At 39.1% G+C, this 23204-nt stretch overlaps 1 protein-coding gene across 9 annotated transcripts in view; it reads left to right on the plus strand.

Moving 5' to 3' along the window:
* The window catches only part of RARB (retinoic acid receptor beta), a 329788-nt gene that overhangs the window by 58951 nt on the left and 247633 nt on the right, over positions 1-23204 (plus strand). For 3 of the 9 annotated variants that reach the window (XM_065051581.1, XM_065051588.1, XM_065051583.1), the window contains one exon: positions 16066-16137. The exons of 5 other annotated variants lie outside the window; for them this stretch is intronic. The gene's annotated coding sequence lies outside the window, so the exon portion shown is untranslated. Of the gene's footprint in view, positions 1-11510; positions 11563-16065; positions 16138-23204 lie in introns of all 9 variants that reach the window. One more of the 9 variants, XM_065051582.1, reaches the window with a different exon arrangement.

A 23204-nucleotide genomic window follows, 5' to 3' on the forward strand; every position in this document is an offset into this window, starting at 1 on the left:
GAGTGAGCTTTGAAGCCCAAAGCAAAATTACTTTGAACATGAATGTATGGGATAGATCTCAACTGCTAATCAGAATATACAGAATATTTTCAGCTAATAATTTTAATTAATGTTTTAATTTTATTTTTTTTTAACCTAAGAATAAGTGAAACAACTTCTTTAGCCTCTACTGCTCTTCTAGCTGTGTTAAAGTGGAAACTGGGAATTCGTGACTGCACACAGACATCTGGAGCCAGAGACTTTTGAAGTCAGTGGATTTGCTCTGATTTACACCTTCTGAGGATCTGCCCTATGAGATCAGTGCCTGTCCAGACTTATGTATTCTGGGTCACATTTAGTGAACCTGGAAGAGTCACAGGACTTCAGAGTGGATATTGTTTCTTTTAAAGGTTGATTGGACCTTCCTCTATCTATGTTGAGTGCTCCCCATAGTCTGATTAGTTGGGGGCAGGCATTACATATTTCTGGGATTAATTCCATTTCACTTTCAGCTTTGATTCTTTTCCTTCTAAGAAATCAGATGGTTTTATGGTAATTACATGCTGCTCTCTAAATCCCTAAATCTCTTTCCTGTTTCTCACATTTTTAAGGCATTAAGTGTTACTCAATAACGTAGAAGTTAGTATGTCTGATTCTGTGTGTTTAATTTTGTTGTGTTAAGCGTAAACAATTTAAAAGTAATGTTATTTCAAAGTGGGTATGTTTTGCACAACACACTATCAGGCTCAGCGGTAAGGTTAGCTGGTATTTGTTGGCTTCCAGCTACATTAAGTACTTCAAAATACCATAACCCAAATGTAAAATTGCATCTTACTGCAATACTGATGAAAGCTAGCCATGGAAAATCGCCAGGTTAATGAACTTTTTGGCTGAGGATATTTTCTTTCCAGCTGCTGAACACGAAGATTGGAAGTGTGAGCTCCTAGTATACGGGTCCCCAACCCATAGTAAACCACCCTATAACCCAGTCTGACAAGGGAGACCGCAGTAACTTTGTCTGTAGCCCACTGCTTGTACATTATGTGCGTGGTACTTTGTGGGACCATGGGCTTGTTAAGGGGGCTCGCATGGGGTTCCCTTGCAGCGCAGGGGCTTCGCACATCCCTTTGCCCTGGGACTGATGCTGCTGTGCTGTTATCAAGTACCAGGCAACAGGCAAAGTTCCTGTGTCTGGAATAGGATCCTGCTTTATAACAGATGGTCTGTAGTGCACAAAGTCAGGGAATTTCTACGTCATGTACATTAAACTTAGTAGCTACTCACTGGCATGCTTTTGGGAAAGGTTAAGAGAGTCGTCACCGAACCCACTGGTCTCAGATGTACTACTGAGGTTATGGAAAGGATTATCCCCTCTGAACAGCATCTCTTTATTTTACTATCTATTTATAATACTTAGGCTATGTGAAGAAGTGAGTGAAAGACCATCACTTAAAAAAAAACAACACAACACCACAAACAGAGAAGGGTTGTGTTTCACACAGGCATATTTTCTTGAGAGCCTCTTGGGAGTTTTTGTGCTAGCAGGACTCTTGAGTACACACACACACAAAGTTTTTTTAGTACTTACAATATCTATATCTTCTGAGCTCGTGAATGTGAACTGTCTGATATATTATGGGATATGTCATGGAGTTTGAACTGAGCAATCTAATAGGGTGGTTACTGGGAAATGTGTATTAGTGGGAACATTTATGTGCTCTCTTTATATTGAAACCAGGTTTGACAATGTTTATGTAGCCCATGGGCTGAACGGTGATGTTGGTATGAAAGAGGCAGATTGTTTAGCTAAAAGGAGAGTTGAAACTTGTCATGTCTGCATTACTGACATTAATGTTTTATGCACTTGGTACTTCTAGGATTGCTTCTCTATGTGGGATTATGGTAATTCCTGATCAATTGTGTCTTTGTAAGAAAATATAACCATGCATAAAATAGCTAAAATGCAGGGTAGCTCTTCATTGCATAAAGACCAATTAGAGGATAGTTTATTGCCCACCTGAGGTTTGAAAAGAAAAATGTTCCAATAAAAAGGTTCTTGATCAACAAAATGTGAAAGGACTTAGCAATTTTAGTTCACTAGGATTTGGCTAATGTGATTGTCCTCATTTCAGAGCAAGGCGTAAATCCTTTGCATCAAGGGTATAGACTTCAGTTTCTATTGCATGAAGACATATCTCCTGGAAGCACAATTACGTAGTTGTCTGTGAGGAGCGGAGGGGCAGAGGAGTGCACGTCTTGGTGGGCTCAGACCCCTCTGAGATGTTGGCAAGGGGCAAGAGCAGCCTCAGAAGCCCGGAAGAAGGGCAGCAGATGGGCTGCTCTGCAGTTGTTTCGCCCCTTGATCATAAAACCTTATCCCCTTGATTGTAAAACCTATGAAATGGAATGAAAAATAGAAGCAAGTGAAGATTTGGCCACCGTAGTTAGCACTGCTTTGGCTAACTGCCATGAAATTATTCCATTATCAGAATTCCGCAGTGTATTGTTTGTTTCTTTTCCCCCAAGGCAGAAATGCATCTTCTACTGAATTTATTTGCAATGTTTTGTTTTGAAACAGCAAAACTGATCTCAATTACGATTTTTATCTTGGCCACCAGTCATGTCAGAGCCCAGCCCAGCTCTTTAAAACAAATTCAGCATTGCTTGTTATATTGATTGCTGCAAGTGTTCCATCCTGCTCTAGTTCAAACATGTTTATTTGGCAGTATAAGGATGAAACTTCGGAGAAGCAGGTTTAAGTACTATAAAAAATAATTTTCTTGACACTTTTTATGATGAAAAGATTCTGAATGAATCTTCAAAAGCAGCTAATTTGCATAGGAGTAGTAAGGAACAGGAATCCAAAAATCTAGGAGCTCCTTTTGTTACCCACCCACTCCCCCAGTGCCAGTGACACAGATTCACTTATGCATATGCACATTTACACACAAATAAATGGATGAATAGATAGTGTAGATAGAACGAAAGAACCCTGCTATTTTAGATTGAAGTGCCTGTCAGTGACATTAATTTAGATGTAGTATTAGGGAGCCTCTTAAAGGTCAGGTTTCCCCTGGAGCGTTAGTTTACCCTGGACATTTTTACAGATGATGTGCTAAAGATGTAATGCATCTAATAACTACATCTTGGCTTCATCTACTTGATTCATCAAATACCCTCCTGCTTAATACTGAGATTTTAGTGACATGTTGTTTGTGAAATTTTAGAAGACAACATGTTAATACTGTGTGAATTACAACTTTTTTTTTAATCTGGAGGTACATAAAAAGGTGGAGGGGGAAAAAATAAAGCTCATTTATTGCCTAATGCAAGTGGCCCATGGTTTCCTGAATATAAGGAGCCCTCATTGTTTGATTAAGGGAAGATGTTTATGAATGGCAGCTACCCTTTCAGGGCAGGTGGCAGTCAGATGCTCCACGCTTCTGCTGTGAGAACAGTATCATGACTACCCATGCCGATAGGTTTATCATGTTGCATGCAAAACTTTATATATACAGCCAAATAATATTTCCTTGGTTTGTGCAAAGCCATAGGTGGTTAAGTGCAGTGTTGTCACAAAGGCGAAGCCTAATTCCTGTTGTTATCCTGTGACATCTTGATAATACAGATGCTTAATCCATTTTAAGGGGTCTTCTAACTTGATTGCGAAGACCATAGTTGACCAGAAACTGGGATAGGGCATCCCCGAGGTTAATAAGATTGTTTGCTTTATAACAATCGGTTTGTCTTTCCTACTTGATATGAATATTTTTGTCGTGTAACACTTGCATTGAGCTGTATGCTCTGTCCCTGTCAATAAGAATTTTATACAAAGATCAAAAGCATGAAAGATAGCTTTTAGAAGCAAATTGGTTTTGAAATCAGTTTGATTAGAGTGGCATGTGCCAAAAAGCTGGCAGTGGTGCAGTTAAGGAGTCCTGGGTTCACCTCTCCATCTCTGAGTCTCAGTGATAAGGTACCCATCTGTAAAATGGGTTTTAAGGTTTAAAAACAAACAAATGTAAGGACCTCCCAAGAACTTTAAGATCATCATATGAAAATGAAATACAGGTGTGAAATGTTGCTGTTTCACCAAGATAGATTATTTTTAATGCATCACAGAGCTGGAGCTGTGTATGCCTGCAGTGCCAGCCGGGGCACAAGGCTCCTGAGGCGCCAGGACAAGCGCCGCTTCACCAGGGGGGACGGGGACTGAATTACGGGTGGTCGGTGGATGGGGTCTGCATTCTTCCTCTGAACTATAGATCTCTCTACTTTGTTTGTAATCACATCCATAAAGGTTTGTGGGGTTATTTTTGTCTACACAGATCCCACTGTTCATCTGGTTTTCCCTTGCACCCAGGTGAGGACAAAAGCAGTGGAATAATGTGGAGTTATGGTCTGAGAAGCACCCGTACCAAATTCATTTACTTTAGCTTGGGCTGAAGACTAGACAGTGTGTTCTTTGTCCAAACTTTGTTCTTAAACTCTGAAGGAAAGCACAGCCTTGCCTTTGTGGGTTTTTTCTTTTTCCTAGAGCTGCCTTTTGTATGTATTGGCAGGAAAACAGCATTGCTCTTAAGGATCTCAAAGTCAGTTCTGCTGCTGCAGCCTTAAAGCTGCTGTTACATTAAAGAGGGGAAAAAAAAAAAGGCCTTTAAATATTGAAACAGTTTCTAAAGTAAAGAGGTTTGAATTTATGATTGATTTCGAAGTGATCTGTGTTTAAACTTTGAATGGGAGTAAAATAGTGTCTTGTTCAAATATTGAACTAGTTTTAAAGTTAAATGGCTCGAACAGAGAGCTCTCTCATGGGAAATTGTATTCTCATTTCAACCTCTGATTTCTCTTGCATATTGTACTATACCTCATTGTACTCACACACCAGTGTTTGCTTAGGCTGCACTGAGAAGCTTTTTGATACGATTTTATTAGACAATTTAAAAAAACCCCAACAACAACAATCAACAAAATACACTGAAAAAAAAAAAAAGGAATAGCAGCGGATATTTTTTCAAGGTAATGGAAATTCAGCAGCACGATGTAAGCGTAGACTTAGGCTAGCTTTTTAAAGCCGAAGATCAGAGGAGGTAAAAGAATTTAAAAGCATTGACACGGAGCTGTGGTCACTGAAGTACGGCAGGCTGAGCGAGAGCTGTGTAATTGGAGGGGATTAGTCTCTGGAGCTGGGCCGATAAACAGATGAACAAACTGTTACCTGTTATTGCTCACCAAGCCCCTCTTAATCTTTTGGAGCGGTGGTTATTCTTTATTGACTAACATGCTGCAAAAGTCATTATTTTGTGGCTCGTGTAAGGGGCCCGCAATTGTATTTTGTAGCAAGTGCTGTCAGCTTCTTAACTGCGGCTGTGTGTTTGGATGGGTTTGATTTTCTGGGTTGGCTTTCGCATTTGGCCGTATCACGCCTAATGAAAATCTTACATCAGGAGCAGCGAGAGCTGCGTTCAAGGGCCAGATAAAATGCGGCATGAGTAATGTGCGTGCTGTTGTCTTGCTGACCGTAACATTAATATTCCCTCTGTATTTTATAGCCAAAATGGCTTTTCAGTTTCCTAACACTTGAGGGCATGATTACTTCAACTGACTAATTGAGTTGATAGGCACTTCTGCAAATTCTCAGTGTACATTTTTCCTTGGCATGGGTTCATATAATGGATCAATGTGACATGGATGTTACTGTTAGCTTGACCCACTCCGCTTGAAGTTGGTCATAGTTGGAGGAGAAGGTGAAGCTGCAGATGAGCTGTCGTCACTGCTTTTCCCCTCCCTGTAGCGGCAAGAAACAGATTTCTGATAGCTGGAGTTTTCCTGTAGCTAGGAATTTCCAATGGCAAATCCAGTGTTCTATGAGTATGTACTCTTTTGGCTACAAGCAAGGGGGTTGAGGGTGAACTGTGCATGCAGTGTTAGATAATAGTGTGAAAAACAATCCCTGCATTGAGCAAAGTTTCATGAACCCACAGTGAAATATGAGGCATTTGTTTATTTAAGTTTTTTATGTTGCCAGGAGCTTAAAGCCACTGGAAGAGGACCTCCATTTAAAAATGAGAAAGACTTTGGTTTTGGATTGGTTTGGGAAGGGGAGTATTATGGAAAATGTTATAAATTTGAAAGTTTAAAATATTTCTTTGAATAATGTCACTTTATAAGTCAACTAAAAAAAAAGTCAATAATTTAATGCACATTTTAAGAACAGTGCTTTTGTTTTTTAATATTTCTGTGGTACAAAACCAGTAAACAATCAGTGGAAGCTTTACTGGAATTTAATACATCTGTGCAGGCATAATAATGGTAAATGTAGAAATCTGGATAACTGGCATATTCTAAAAGATAAATTGCGGTCAGTGGAGACTGTCTAATCAAACACTACCTTTAATCTTCAGGAGTCACCTATTCCACAATTTTAATGTAACAAGAGATGTGGAAGGAAGCTCGTAGTGGGAGCCTTGTGCTAGATAGTGCAGTTGTCTGTCCCAGGGAACATCATCATCATCCTCTCCGTGGGTAAACAGCCTGTTAAACTGAACTGGCTGGGACTTTGGTGGCCTGGTGGGAAGGGAAAGCCCCATAGGAAGGCTGGTCATTATCACTATAAGCAGAAATTTTCTTCAGACAGCATTTTTAACATTAGAGCTACATTTTCTCATGCCGTTGGCATTTCATGCCACTTATTTTTTTTAAGACAAAGCTTTTTATGCAGTCATTAAGAAAAAAAGAAAAATCAAAACCAACCCAAAAGAAAAACAAATGCTAGGTTGGTTAGCTAAACTTCTTAAATGAGTGAAAACATAACAGAAATTACTATGAAGTTTTGATCAGTTGTGAATTTTTATGTATTTTCCCCTCTGTCTGATTTGTATCTCCTTCTATCTGATTTCCTTTTGAACAAACAGCCTTTTTAAAAGAAGGTTTGGTAGAAGCCATGGAAACAGGGAGATTAAACTCTGTCTTTTATTTTTCTCAGGGACTGATACGGTCCTGTAGCAAAAGAGAGGGACATGTTGACTGGTAAACGACATCAGATGCAGAAATTTCCGATCTCTTTTTGATACCCTGCTGTTCCTACCAGTGTCTATCTCCACGAACTCTTCGGTATTCAGGAGGTTGCCCAGCCCTTGTCTGGGATGTCTCTTACCTTTTGTCCAGCTTGCATTAGCACAAATTGTGGCGCGCTCTAGGTAGGGCAGCAGATCTCTGGGGCTCCTGAGCTTTGTGGAGCTCAAAAATGAGGTTTATGGCTTCTTATCCTGGGGCTATAGGTTAAGATTAGCAGGGCGTGTTTGCTGATACAGGTTCTCCTGGGCAAGTATCTCTACCTAGCTGTGAGTAATGTGCAATGCCCTTGGTTGTAGGAAAACGGGGTGTTTTGATCCTAAGTTCAGAAGACCTGACCACACCGAGGTGAAGTAAGAGGCCATCTGGCCTACAGGAGCTTTGCATTGACACTATCATGTCCTGTTTTTTCCAGCAGGATTGCATGACTAGAGTGCTTTTTCGCTGGATTGAAGAATGATATTGACTGGAACAAAAAAGCCACTGTTTCTGTTACTAGTTCACATGCTCTCTTTTTTTTAAATTGTGGAGGTCCTTGGAAATATTCACATTTATTATGTTCTGTGAACTTTGAGTCAGTAGACTATTAAGAGAGGTTCACTGTCCTCAGATTTTCTTATCTGATGTATCTGCCATTGAATTCAGTGAAGTTACACTGATTTTTATCCATTATAGTTTTGTCCCGAACCTGTGAGTATATTTGCGCATGTATATGTGTGTGTGCACATGCATGTCAGCACACGCATAGTTTGTACACACGTTTTATCTATATATAGATGTATATAGATATATATGTAAATAGAAATATATTGCAAAAGACAGTGTGTGGATGACTTGTAAGTACATGAGGTGTAATGTGAAACTCTCAAAATACTGTCATAAAGGGGATTCTGCAGAAAAGTCTGTGCAACGGTTTTTGAAATTGTATTAACTGTGCTGAACATGTTCCAAAGGCCTGAGAGTGCTCTCGAGCCATGCATGGCTCTGCCACATATGTCATTGGGTGTTTTTTGGATCCCTTTCCTGGCCGAGACACAAATTCAGATAAAGACAGCGGAAAATTGTTCTGATGAAGTCTTAAAAAGGAAAGCAGAAACTTAGAAATATGATGACAAAAATGATACATAGTTTACGCAACCTTAATTTCACCTTAGTTAAGCTGCCTTTTTTTTGTGTGTGTGTGAGGACGGGATATATAAAATAAAGTATTGTATGGATGAGTGTAATCCAGTGAATGGTTTATGGACACACTCCTCCAGGGAGTGTTATAAGTTCACCACTGAGTGCTAGATTTTGCATTTGGATCTCTGATTTAGCTGCGAGAGGTGTAAAAACTGATGCATTGAGCCAACTCCCTACTGGTTACACATCTGAGACTCAAGTGCTTAATTTGTTACTTTTAAAGCTATAGTAAATAATTCTAAACACAAAGTGGGTGGTTTTTTGTCATTTTTTGCTTATTGTTTCCTATAAATGATGACAAATCTAAAGCAAATAAAACATTGCATGATATCTGTAAAAATTATTATATTGGCTTCAGCCTGTTTATTTGAAACAGTAGCTGTAAGAGTCTTGTATATTTTGATAACTTCACTGATTTTGTTCTCCTTCTATCTCATTCTGGGGGTCAGCCATCACAAATGCAGGAGCTATACAGATCTGGAGATATGGTGCTTTTTGTTGGATGGGGAGGATGGGTTGAATTAATAATCCAAATGTAGGCTGCTGGCAGCACCTTTGGTGCTTCAGAAGAATCACAGCACAGCTGCAAAAGGAGAACAGATTCATGGTGTTTAACACCAGTGATAGTGATTAGTGTGAGTTGTTATTATTACAATGATTTTACTTTTACTGTGTCCCAGAGTGGGGATGATGCCTCATTAAAGGCTCTAAGTCGTAGACATAGAAGGTTTGGGTTCTAAGTGGAAAGCTTGATGCACAGGTGAGGGGAGAATGTTGTGCCAGAGAAAGAGCTTTGGTGGAGAGAAGACAGTAAGGATTATTGACACAGAGTAAATTAGTTACTTCCTTTGGATGTACGTTTGTCATTTAACATTAAAACATTAAAAAATGTGTAGGCAGGCTTGCAAGAGAGAGTGCATGCATATTTGGAGGCAGTGTGGTAAGTCTTTGCAGTGAAGTAGGATGTGAGGGAGACTTTCCATACAAATTTGGGTAGTCTGAGGATGTAAAATAACATGGATTGAGGTGTAGTAAAATTCCTGGAGGAAGAAGGTTTCTAAAGGTTAGTGTCATCACTTGGGTGGAAGAAAAGAAAGAAATATGTTAACAGAGATATCACTTAGCAATGGTATTTGTTGCTCTCTATGGCTTTAGCAGCCCTCCAAGCTTTTCCTGCAAGAGTTAGCTGCTGTTACCTGGAGAACCAGTGCAATGAAACCACCTCACTGTCTGACAGGAGCCAGGAATAAAGACACATGGATGTAGGGCTGGAACGGGAGTGGAAGGCAGCTTGTGCATCACCAAGTTTTATCCCCCACTGTTGCAGGATACTGAAGTCATAAAAACTTCTCAGCCTCCCCCGTGGAAGGATTTTCCTCCACCCCACTCCGGCGGGACAGTGCTTGGGGCACCTCACCCTCCTGATGGTTAGACACGTGCTTGTGAATTCCAGTCTCAATGTGTTGCGGCCAAGTCTTAATCATTTGTTCTTCTGCCAAAATTGTCTTTTAACTTGAATAACCTCTCTGCCTCCCTGTTGCTTATCTCTTCTCCAACCCCCTGCAATTACACAGAAATTACATTCTTTCAAAATACGTTATAAAACCTTGCATAATGTTTGGGCCAGACTGATGGCTTGATAGTTCATTAAATCAGTTCCTCCCCCATTCTTAAATACAGGTATGATATTTGCTGCTTCTGTAGTCATTTGTATAACCTATGACTGAAGAGATTTATTAAAAACTAAGTTTTCCAGTAAGCTGAACTGAGGGTACAAATCTTTTTTGTAAAGTCTCATTTTTTTCTGCATGTATGTAACAATTTGAGCCTTAAACTGCTGTGTCTTGTGCAGTTTGCTTCGCTTCTATGAAAATACAGGAAGGATTTTAGACCAAGACACAATCACTTCAGTGTGCATTTTCTGCCATTTTTTTCTCAACCTGTCTGGTTGACAAATGACAGTTGGTGCTACGGCTTAGTCTGAGAGGGAGGATGCTCTTCAGTTCCATGGTGGGGATGGTCTTCTGGTCTTGGGAGAAGGTAAGGAACTGAGGGATGGCTGAGGAAACCTTTGGAGTAAAAAGCAAACATCAAGGGAAATAAAAAGGCAGGAAAGTTGAAGAGTAAGGTCATTACATGTTACGATTTTCTGAAACATTTTTAATTCTGCAAACTGCAAGCAATGATAAGAAAATTCCCTGTTGTCTCTCATTGACAAAAAGCCAGAATTAAAACTCTGAACATTTATACGTAAATTGAACTGCAGGTGCACTTTTGCATGAGGGAAAAACATCTTAATGGAGTCTATAAAGATCAACCAGAAAATTCTGTGGAGACTACACAAAAATAATATATTTTCCTGAAATAGTGTGGGATAACTCCATAGGTCATCTTTTCATCTAAATGCTGGTTATTCAGTTTTCCCAAGTGAAGAACACTTTGATTCTGATGGCCATGTGTCGCATGCAAAACAACTGATTAGGGCATGCTTTCCAAACTTCTTTTTTTTCCTACGGTGAAACTGTTTCCCCCCCCCCCCCCAATACCCTGGAAGGTTATTGAATAGAGGTATTATTGCAGTCAGTGTGTCGTTTTACTGTACTTCAGTTCATTTAGTCCCAGGTGTACGACGTGTGTGTTCGGTCTCGGGGAGGGCATGGGAGCCTTGCCAAGCCCTTCGGTTATTCTTGGCTCAGGGCCTAAGCACTACATTTTTCTAACTTATGAAATGAATTTCAACTTGTAACCTGTGGCACTTTCAAGGTCATGATTGGAAAGTGTCAGGTGTGCTTTAAGAATAGCTCAGCAAGGAAAGGACCTATTTTAAAAGTTTCTTTTTTTTCTGTCTTTCTCTTTTTTTTTTTTTTTTTTTAATAATTGCTGGCTAACAAATAGCCCAGAAAGCAAACTAGCATGAACTCTTCAACACCTTTCCAAATTCAACAAAAGTGACATTTATAGCTTTATTGTAGCAGAGACATGGCATTTGGATTCAGATTGTTTGGACTGCAGAGTGTCAGTATAAATAGCTATGATTGACTTTTGTATGGAGCACATCTGGAAGCAATTTATGGCATTCCAGCTAGATTAAAGCATGTTTTAAAGGCATTTCACCAATCTTTTTTTTCTTCTTTTTTTCTGGCCATGGTGAATAAAGTTTCAAAGACGTTTTAGCTGCTGTTTCTGTTAATGTGGACCATAGTGAAGTCAAAGTAAGGGCAATTGGGGAAAATGGTGCATTTGTTTGTTTCAGTTTGTTTTGCTTTGTTTCCCAGAATAGAAAAACCCTGAAGTGAGTGTAACTGGAGCTATATTCCCCTTTGGAAGGTAAGCTATGGGCGCTCACACACTGAAAGCCAGTGAACTGAACAAACTTGAGGTGCTGGAAGTACTGACTCAAGAGAACACATCTGAAAGACTTAAATATTTGCTAACAGGGACTAAAATGGTGGAGCACAAGAACCATCTCACTACTTTCGAAGTATATAAAAATGTATAGAAGCCAAAAAAAAAAAAAAAAAGGAAGGAAGAGAAATAATTTAGCATGACCCACCGTGAAGTAATTGGGATAATATGAGGAAATTAAACACATGAAATTTGAAGCTGGATGGAAAAGAGGTTTACCTAAAAGGGCTGTTGCACTGTGGCACAGAGATGAATCGGGGATAGTAAATGAACTTGTGCTGCAGAGCGTACTGATTTTTTAGCAAATTTCTGACTCTCATCTCTGCAGTAGGCTGAGGTTTGAGTTGCAGGTTTCTCAAAATGCTGCTCTGACTGCTGCTAAGATGTGGTGTTGGGAAAAGCCTACTGAGAAGTAGCAAAAAGATGAAAACTCTGCTACTAATTAATGTCTCCATGGCATATCGAGGTCGGCTGGTGACATGGGTTCTCAGGGTCTTTGTGCTTTGGAAGGATTTTCCCCAGTGCTGTACAGATGTGTGGGTTCTGCCAGTCCATTGTCATTTTTATTAATGCGATGAGACTCATTTTTTCAGTTCTTTTATTGGTGTTTTTCTGACAGTGCAATACTAATGTCAAATATGCTGTCTAAAGATTTACCTGTACTACAGTCAGAGATGCAAACAGTCACTCCATTTTCATTGCTGTCAGTACCTGAACTAGCTCAACTAATCCTCTTTTGAAAGCATGTTTCACCTCTGGTTGCTTTATAGGTATTCCATGGGCATTACGTCTTTACACCTTATTTTCTTGCTCTTAGAAGTGGAGGAGAAAAGTGCACTGTCTGGTTCAGTCCCTCATGCCCCTGTCTGGTGGTATGAAAGTATGAGCTGCTTTGGTTCTACCTTTGAAGAAATATTTAGGATGAGAACGCAAAATGGGGAAGCAAGAAAATAGGGTCTGAAACCATTAAGTAGATGAAATGCATTTTTAAATTAATACAGAGAAGAGTATGAGAGCACATGACTTCTTGGTAGGAGCTGTCTGGTGTGAGGATAAATCAAAAATAAAAAGAAAAGAATTGTAGAAGTCATGATATTACTTTGGCAGCTGACTCGGTGGCAAAAGTGCTTGGTAGATAATTTTTTTTTAAATGCTGTAACTTAATTTTTTACTGCACTTCATGCCAAATATGAGGTTACATATATTATGAAAAAAATTATTTTATTTTAATTTATTTTATTCCAGTCTTAATAAATCCCTCTTTTAATTAGACCATATGAGGCTTGAATTGCCCTCTAGAAATTTTATGCAGACTGCAGGGGAAAGGTTAAACAATATTCAGCCTTCAAAAAGTGGCAATGAAAATGAGCTCGCAGAGCTTAACCCACTTGGATCTTTTCCCAGCCAAGACAGAACACAGACAGAATTCATGAAAAGTGATTCCGGTGCTGTACGATGGTCTGGAGTCTTGGCAGGTGTATGATGCTTGTATAATTACCCTTGCAGGACTAAGTTTAAGAGTTCATTGAAATATTGCATATATGTAAAGCGTGGGTTTGCATGCATAAAATCTTCATTATATATCAACAAAGGCGGCCACTAGAAAAGTTTTTACTTGGAAATACATCTTTTTAGAGCCCAGCAAGGTGCTCTTGAAGGCACTGAACAGGTGGACTTGCTTTTCTTGTTAAGCAAGGAGTTTCTGTACCATTCTGTGCATTACCTTGATGCAGTTTATAGGACCAGAAGCCTACATTGGTTCAGATTTTGCATCTGAATAAATTGCTGTGAAATTCTGTGTCATGACAGAGTGTGCCTCTGAGCATCTGAGCTTTATTTGTTAAAGAAAATGTCTTTCTGGCTCTCTCGCTTGTGAAGTCGGGCACAATGCCTTAAACCAGAGGTGCTAAACCAGCGCGCTGCTCTTCCCGAATTTTCACGCAGCCTGCAGCAAGAGGCATCCAATTTGAATCCTTCAGTCCCTGTTAGCTTGGGAGCTCTTGACTGGTAATTCAGATGGTACTGTTGCTCATCACACGTTTGGAGGAAACATCATCAATATTAAAGGTTTTCCTAACAGTCGGGGGGAAAGAGGGGAATTGTGTTACATCTGGGTGCTGCCTAGGCAGGGTTGAGGTGCCATCAAATACCATCTCAGTTCCCTTAGTTTAGCCATAGCCATATTTTGTCTTGAGTACTCCCAAATTTAACATTTAAATACTCCTAACAGCAACTTAGTCTTCTAGGCACCTTCCTTCGTCACTCCCGACATCTGGAAAGACGCTGGGCTACACTTGCAAACCCATTTAGCTGCTTGAGGTTTTCACTTTAGGTATCCTGTGACACTTTTCAAAGTGTCCAAATGGGTTCGGTTTTGTATATAGATGTGCACCCCCTGCGGCCCTTTTGGGCAGCCTGCGGGAATAACTGGTGCAGCCAGCACTGCATTCGTGCGTGAGCCCTGAAAGAAAACACACAGAAAATGACTGTAATTGGTTTATGCTGCCTGATTAATTTATTACTTATTTCCTGACAAGTTCATTGAAATGTAATTTTCTGAGTGGTGATAATATCCACCAAGTAAAAGATGGAGGATGGACAAGTTGAGAATACTAAATCACAAGCGGTATTGTTGCAGGGAGACTTTGTTCGGCTTTTCATTAGAGATTGCATTCTCTTATTATATGGCCTCATTAGTTATGCTGATTGAGGCAGGGAAACTTTAATGACTGCTGTGTTAGGCATTGGAAACATATTTTAACTTACTGATGTAGAGTACGGAAAATAATTGCTGGAGCTGTATTAGCAGGATTGATGGGGCACCTTAGACTCTCCATTACTTTCAGATATAGAGAGCTCAGAGATTGTTCTTGTTGTGGGTGATAGTTGACTTTCGCTGTATTTTTGTTGTTACAGGTTTAGAACACACACTTTTTATTGTTTCCGATAACTTTATCCTTTTAATACTGAATTCACAAGCTGCTGTGTCATTAGCTGTCCTGTAAAATTCACAAGCTGGCTTTGCCCGATGCAATTATTTAGCAGTCTCATAAAACATATATCTGGTCATCTCTTATCAGGCTCATTTAAACAAAGATATTTAAAATAGATATTCTTACACAAGTGTCTAATTTACAAATAGCCATAAATAGTCCAGGCAGTGTGCCAGAGACACCTTGGAGGCTTGTAACCTGATGCTGGCTGGAGCGGATGAGGACTGTGACAGTTCCATGCTTTTTTAATAATTAAAACGTTGAACCGTTCTTGTACCTGATCCAAACCAGTGTTGGAGGGGTTGATCTTTAAATCAGATACTATACGGCTGCTGTGCTGACTTACTCCTAGTGTAAACTCACCAACAGTTTCCAAATAATTTTCTCTGTGGATTTTCTTAGTAGTAATTTTCTTTGGGTTTGAGATGAGACTGCTGAGTATATGTATTTTTATATACATGTATAAGTCAATGGAAAGTATTTTTTAGGGTGTTTTATTGTAACAGTAACATTTATAAATGTAAATGTTGTCTGTTCACCGAAAGAAAGTGTAATGAAATGAAAAGCCACATTCTATAAGGAAAGAGTTGACAAGAGGTATGGGAGTTTACTTAATAAGAACTAGATACATTTTTTTTAATATTTCAAAGAGGCTATTTATAATGTCAGCCAAAAAGCTTTATAAATAAATGAGGCATTAGACTTACAACAGAAAGCAGTATAAATTATAACAATGATGATGATTACCCATTTCACTGACAGGCATGTATAATGTTTTATTTGTGTTTGAACTGGAGGAGTCTGATGGTGTATTTTAGAAATAGGTAATGAAGAATTAATTGTTTCTTTATTAATATTAGTGATGTTTAATGGTAATATATCCTCTCGCTCTTAGAATGGATGTGTGGGTGACATTGTTCAGAAGTGCTTTCCAATTATTTTAACAGAAACCATATGTACGGAGGGTAGGCGAAGTGCAGGATATCAAGTCTAGGTAATTGATGCTATGCAGACTTTATAGACTTTCTCATTTCGTTTTTAATTAAAGTTTCAGTGCAATAGAATCCTTTAAAGTAAATTAAAATTAATCATCAGTAGGCAAAGCTGCTCTGTGAAGAACATAAAGCCGCCAAAACAGTTTTTCATATTGTGCATCTATTGATCAATCAGTCAATATTAATTGATTTATATGTACGTGTAGCATGTGAACTATTTGGGAAACCTAAAAAATGTTGGATGTGAATCCTATTAGGGCAACAGTTATTTTGTCATGGGTGTCAATCAATAAATACTTAAGTAGATTACAGATCCAATATTATCGTACTAGTTCAACAATGTGATTACTTTTCAAAAACTCTATGTGGTTATCTTTCAAAAGAAACTTCTATGCCATTTCCTTTTTTTGTTGATGTTTCACTATTCCTTTCTACAGTGATGATCTTTGAGAGCCTCAGTATTAAACGGTACATGAAAATGAATTTTTAAAATGATCTTTCATATCCAGGTATGTATTTTGATGAAACTTCTCGTACACTATCTGTTTATTTTTTTTTGTTAAGAATATGTATTTTCTACTGAATGAGATACCCTTTAAACGTAGTAGTGAAACGAGTTAACTTTTCAGTAATTCAGTGGTATGTGATAAAATATTGTGAATTACTATAAAGGAAAAATTCCAGATTTTATTTAGATAAAAATCCTACTGACATTAGAAGATGAAATCCTGACACTGTTGAAATCATTGTAAAATATCCTGTTGAGTTCAATAGCATTAGCAGTTTCACCTTCGGAGTTTGTTGAAAGTAAGGGTAACATGTTAGGAATTAAGATAAAGTGATCTGGGCATTAAACTTCCTCAGAACCTTCTGCAAATCCAAACCATATTTCTTTGTACTTCAGCTCCCTGGATGTCAAACGGTGATAGTAATTTCTTACATCATAGAAATGCTGAGAAGAGAGAGAAACTAAAAGCTGACAGAGTTTAAAATCATGCAAGAATGTAGATGGGTTCAACAAATTTCCTCAGTGTCTGGATGTTGCATAAATAGCAACCTAGGAATTGTATGTGTTGTCCAAATAACTAGATAATTTTTGGAAAACACAAAAATAACTTTGTACCTAGGAAGTTGTTGTGATGTTCATCAAGGGGCATAATTTAACTGTGTTGTGCAGTACAATAAGTACTTGACAGGTGAAAGAACCTTTCCTTTGTTTTACACATTTGTTCTCTGTTGACAAGGAGAAAGATGAGCAGATGGTGAGCTAATTTAAGCACATGCAGAACTTTAAGCATATAACTAAGCCATGTGTTTAAATACACGTTTTCCTGATCTGAGGGCCTGCAGCTCTTGTTCTAACGAGATCCAAGCCGTGATAAGACATAAGGACTTAGCAGGCAGCACTATTTCATAGAAGATGTACATTTTAAGGTAAAACAAAATTCCACCGTGCAAGCCTATGGTTTTTCTTTGTCGTATTTATAAAGTTCTCCTTGGGAATGGTAAAATACCTCCTTTTTGTTCATGCACCTGTGAGAGGTTTAGTTCAGGTTAGAGAGCCTGAGCACTGTGGGGGTTTCAGGTTTGGTGGTAATGAAAAACAGATAATCCGCACGGTTTTGTGAAAACATGAAGGGCATGTAGAGGGCGTGTGAATGAGTGAATTGGGCTGACAGTATTTTTAATGATATGAAAAGAATAAAATAGTCCTTTACCTTCTCTAGCCAACCATTTATTGGGTACTGAGAACAATTAAATATGGGAAGTAAAATCGAATGGCCTTTTAAGCAATCAATGTAAACTTCTGTACTGAATTACTGAAGAATAAAAATATACTGTGTCATCAGTCTTTAAATACCTCGCTCATTAAAAGGTTGTGCACTGACCTCTGATCCCTAATCCTCTGGATTATTAGTATTAATTTCTTTTTCTTTTTGTCTTTTTCATTTTTTACAGGACAGTGGGAGTCAGTTTTCACATCTATCAAATTAGAGGGTGGTTTTAAGAAAACAAGTTCTATGACTCTCTCAGTTTCAAAGGAGAAAGGACGTGGTTCTGTCTCTCCATGTTGTTCGTGTGGTGTGCATGTGTGTTTAGCATTTTTTCAAGATTTTTTGTTTTGAAGAATAAGATTCTCCAACCTGACTTTTTCATTGTGTCAGGTATCCATCCAGATGAGGTTAGGAGTCCAGGTGTAAGCCTGTCCCCGCTCCTGAGGCTGCAGAAGCTGGGGGCGAGGGAGATGGTGTGCTTCACTGGTCACAGAGGGGACTCGGGAGCCGGAGCAGCTCCGGCAGCCGGAGGGTTTCTCTCCCACCTGCATCTGCCCATTGCATGACCCAGCCACTTGGTTCCTCGGTGAACTATGGGATGATGGGTCATAGCACCGCAAGGAACAAATCTTCAGCCTTAGCGAGATCTCGGTGACTTGCGAGTACGCTACTGCTAGCGGGTGGAAAGCATGTTTGTTTTTCAAGCCAATAGTTCGCAGTGTTGATTTTCATCTGATTTTCCCCAGCCGTTTTTTTTTTTCCTTCCATTCTGTTAGCATATATACAGCATAATATACTTAGGTATATTTGTAGCTCCCTGTTTCTTCCTGGTTGTCATATTACAGCAATAGTGTCAGCAGAATGAGCTTAACAGTCCGTGCCTCTTATGTTGTGGCATGGCACTGAACTGTTTCATGGTGGAGTTTTAGAGGGATCCTAATCGCCTAAAAAACCTTCCTTTGCAGAGTTGAAAGCACTCAGCAACTTAAGTGGCAAGAGCGGCTCTTTTGGGGTAAAGGAAACCGTTTTAGCTGTATCAAAAGTTGACAAGGGGAGAAGGGTACCCCTTTGGGATGCGAGTAGCATAGGTAACTCCCTCCATAGCTGAACTTCCAGAAGGATGGTGGTGGTGGCTTAAGTTCTTTTTACTGACCTGTGTGTTGTCCAGGGACTGTTCCCTCTGTCCTTGAGCTGTGCGTAGGCTTGAGCCATAGCCAGCTCTGTAGTAAATTGTTCTCAAGTTCATTTTTCTGAGGAGGAATTGGGATTCATGCATTTTCCATGGCTGAGTCTGCTGTGACATAGCAGTGGCTGTGCCTTCTTTACCCTAAGCATTTTGGTGACCATAATGTGTTTCCCTTTCCATGTTTAAGTGATTGGTAAAGCATTTTTCTCTCCAGTCAGTACTGGCACAGCCTGTTGGCAGCTATAAACCCCACACCTGCTGTGTGGGTATCCTTCGGGTGACTGCTGTGGGTTTTGCAGTGGGCTGGCTTGGAAGAGCTCTGCAATAACTGCCTGGTATTCATTGATTCATCTCATATTTATTATGATGGCTTTAACAAAACTGATCTCATTTCATATTCATCCCATTGTCCATATACAACTTTTCACTGTAGTTCATCATCATTTAACGGGAATTTTGCCCTGAAAACATTTTGCTCAGAGGGAAATCTGGAATTGTCTTGCCACTGTTTTGCCCATAGCAGGTTTGTTGGTCAGGAAAATTTTTCACTGAAATTCTAACCTTGATGCAAGAAGCAGATGTTATCACTAGAAATCAGAATAGATAGGCAAGGAAGTTTGTTTCTGCACCTAGAAAATAGAAGCACTAGGAGATAAACTATCGAAGAGTTCTTACAAACAGGCTTATGAAATAGTTATAAATATGTATAATTAGCTTTGAAAAGGTATATCACTTATTTCTAATTTCATAATCCAAATTCTGAATTGTAGCTGAACACATTGCCTTTCTTTAGTTCCTTCTGGAATTTTCATAGGTCAGTGATTTGATGGTAAGTAATATTTCAGAAATTCACAGGATAAGAAACTAAGTTTTTGTAGGCCTGTCACAATTGCTCTTTGTGTCTTATTTTCCTTTTAATGGCAACAGATTTTTGTTTTGAGGGTTTTACATTAGATTTTCTAAGAAGTCTCTAACAATACATAAAATACATACATTTTATATTCTGGGCATTTTGTTAAATATGTGAAGAAGTCATGGAAATTTTAAACTGAACTGCCTTTAATCTGTTATTGTGTGTTGCATGACCCGGGTATTTTTCCTGTGAGTCTTCCAATCTATATATTTACATATTTTAGTTTTTCAATTAACTTCATTTTGGGAGCATTTTATCTGTAGACTGGATAAAACGTAGTGTTGCTGTGACTGAGGAGAAACCTCCAGCTGACTTCAGCTGAACTGAAATAGCAGCCTCTTTTCTGGTCCCTTTGTATGGTGAAGTCTTAAATAGGGCCTGACACAAAGTCTTTGCCAGTGTGTCTGGATGCTGATGTTGATATGAGTGTGCTTTTCGTCAGTCCAATCAAGGACTGTTTGTTTTATGCACCTTCTCGCCTTTCCTGTTAGCATCGCTATAAATGGAGTTTTTCTATAAATTGTAGTATTACCTGCCTGATGTGGTTTTCCCTTCTAGTCTGACAGCATTTCTTTTCATTGTCTAAGAGGCCGGTACAACAGAGAACCCAGCAGTTTCTTCCACGTGATGTCTTATTTTTCTTTATTTTCCACTGTCTGAAGTACTCCAGTGTCTCTTCTGTTGTGTCGCTTGAGTTCTAATTCCTTTTGAACTTGTTATTGTAGAAAGAGTACAGGACTAAAGGTGTACTTCAAAGGGAGAGGTCCTTCAAATCTGGGAATTGCTTTTCTGGAATTTTGAGTTGAAATCTTCCTTGAAATTATTTTTGCATCTTAGGCTTATAATGGCTAGAAGAAGGCCAGCTCTCTTGGCCCTCAGTACCACGGGTGCACGGGACAGTGGTCCTGCCAGCAAGGAGAGGATGGGTGACAGCAGCTCTCCAGGGGTCCCGATTGTCCCTTCTGGGACAGGGCTGGGCTTAAACATCTGTTTAGCATCAACACAATTCTACCACGTGCTTTATTTCTTACCAACAATATTTTCCTATCAGGAGAATAATGTACATAATTACATTTTTGTCTTTGAAAGTGATGTAAGATATTCTGCATTAGAATAATATTAATGAGACTTGGATTTCTCAGGGTCCATCTTACAAAAGTGGTTATATAGCAAGGAGTTTTGAGACAATCTTGAGACACCTACTCATGTGTCGAGTAAGATGATGATAATAAGATGATATGAGAAGTGGGAGAGCAGGGCTCTGTGTTACATTAGGGAGTGTTTTCCCAGTGTGTGTGGACAGGTGACAGAAAACGTGGTAATGATGAGTAGACTGTGTGCATGGGGTGGGGTTACATAGTACATGTACCTGTGCCCGTATATTACAGGGTAATGTGCACAGAACACTTACAGTACACATTGTAATGTACTGCTGGATTTAGGTGAAGTGGGACATGGTTCAGATGGCATGCAAGTATGAGAGTGTTTGGCCAATTAATGGGTGATGCTGATATTGCAGTCGATGTCCACTATAAATAACTGAGCTTCTCCTATTTCAGTCAAACTGTAGAAAAGGACTGCTATTGAAAAATGTGTCTGTTTTATCCTAAGCAAGCTGTGTTATTACACGCACTTTGAATGTACTGCTAAAATCCAGTTACATTTATATCTTAGTGCTCTTGTGCTGCTAGTGACTATTAATCATGTGTTTTACAAAAATGTGTTTTACAAAAATGAAATTATCCAAAAAAGCATTTCTTAGAGCTGGTAAGTAATGATAGAATTTGTATTCATAGTGAAGATGAATAGCCTTATGCTCATAAAAACACTGAACATATACTGAAGCAAGGCCTGAGACATCCAAACTGGAGCCTTGCAATGGCATGATCCAGTGTGTAATATTCTCCCGTGCATGTAGTGGAGTTGTGAAAGAGACTTTTCCCAAAAGTGTGGCGAAGATCTGCAGCCACCAGTGGTGTTACTAGAGCATCATGAAGTAGAAACTTCTCAAGTATTTTAGGTGCTTTTAACTTGTCCTAATTTCTTAGGAAAGCTGGTGAAGCTGAGAAACAATGCAGGTGTGTTAAGACCTTGCTCAAAGACCAGTAAAAACCTGGTACAGGCTGTAAACTGGCTTTTGCATGCTCATTCGCAGGGGACGGCTGTTGCTAGCATTAGCAGTCCTGAGCTCAAGTCCCCTGGCTCCTTCAGGAGCAGTAAGTCATCACTGTGATGATGTGCCTCAGTGATTTTACTGTCTATGAAATAGCGACCATCTTCACATGAACCTCTGGGGGTTCTTTGTAATAATATTGTATTTTTAAAAGATGGCTGTACCACTCTACATAATCTCCACTAATCGGTACATAAACCCTGTTTGGCAGTTTAAACTGTATGCACGAAATATGGGATTTGGCTGTGCCTGTTCCCATAGTTAAAAGCTTTATTCTGGTGCGAACTGCTTATTTAATTGTTTTAAAGTGCACTACACAGGCTTCTCTTTCTGTGTGCCAGATACATTTTTTGGTTCTGTTCTGTTGTATCTCTGAGCAAACAAAATCTTGGCTAAATTAAAGGATTACTTTCTGAAATAAAGCCTTGTTCTGTGGAGTTTGCATAAATTAATCTCCTCTGTCATTTGGAGTTGAACGAATAAAAATTCTGTGTCCATTATTCTGGCATTTTCACCAAGTAATCTCATGTCTGGAGCCAGTTTTCATCTATTATTAATATATCCTGATGGATGGGTTTATTTTCTACCTACATATGGCAAAAATGTATCGTTTTAAGCAAGTTACCTTGCTCCCTCTTTCCCCATAAACAAAAGCACTTTCATTAATCTGCTTTCAGAAGCCTGAAATGAGAAGTTTCTCTTCCTGTGCACAAGTAATTATAGGTGGGCCATGGATTAAATAACCTACTGAAAATCTTCTTTCCTCTGTAGCACAGCTGAGAAGGACTTTGAAAACGAGTCTTGTCTGTTTGAGTCTTTGTATAGTGGTAAAAGGCACAAAGGCCATTGGGAGGTTGGAAAAATAAGTTGTTCTTTGCTGCTTGGCCATTTTTGTGCTGTGTTGTAGTTGGCATTAGTAATGGAAGAAGGAGCTGTATGTTGCCACTGCTACATGAAGTGGTTTATTTTAATTTTGGGATTTAAATCTCTATTTTAAATAAGTTCAAGTAAAACATAACATTAAAAACACCTGCTTCTTTGTCAAGTAGATGAGAGAGCTGAATAATCTTCCAAGGTTTCTACCATGCCACATTCAGTAATTGTGATTATCAGATGCATTTTTTTTTTATCTGAAAGAACATACTTGAATTTTCTAGAAATTGATTTTACTTGTTTTTTGCCAGCTCTTTTTTCACCTGGCTTTTTAGAACTGGAAGGTGTATGGAAGATTTTTGTTGTTGTTGTCCCTGCCTCTAGACAGCTGAAAATTAAGGTCTTCCACACTTCATTCAAAGTCATCACTGCCCTCTCATTTACCAAATTTGCTGTCTCTTATAAAGATGTATTTTTCTGAGTTTGCTCCCATTATGCTGCTGTTGCTTGCAGGTCCAGCCCCTCAGGAGTCTTGCTTGGTCTCACTTATGATGCCCACGGTATAAGACCTGAAGTGGCTGAAGGTGGAGCCATGTTCCTCCTTGCTTGGGGAACAGGTACCCTTAGAGTCAATGTAGATTGTCCTCAGCACCCAT

This window comes from Columba livia, chromosome 2, assembly GCF_036013475.1.
Source record: "Columba livia isolate bColLiv1 breed racing homer chromosome 2, bColLiv1.pat.W.v2, whole genome shotgun sequence".
Lineage (NCBI taxonomy): Eukaryota > Metazoa > Chordata > Aves > Columbiformes > Columbidae > Columba > Columba livia.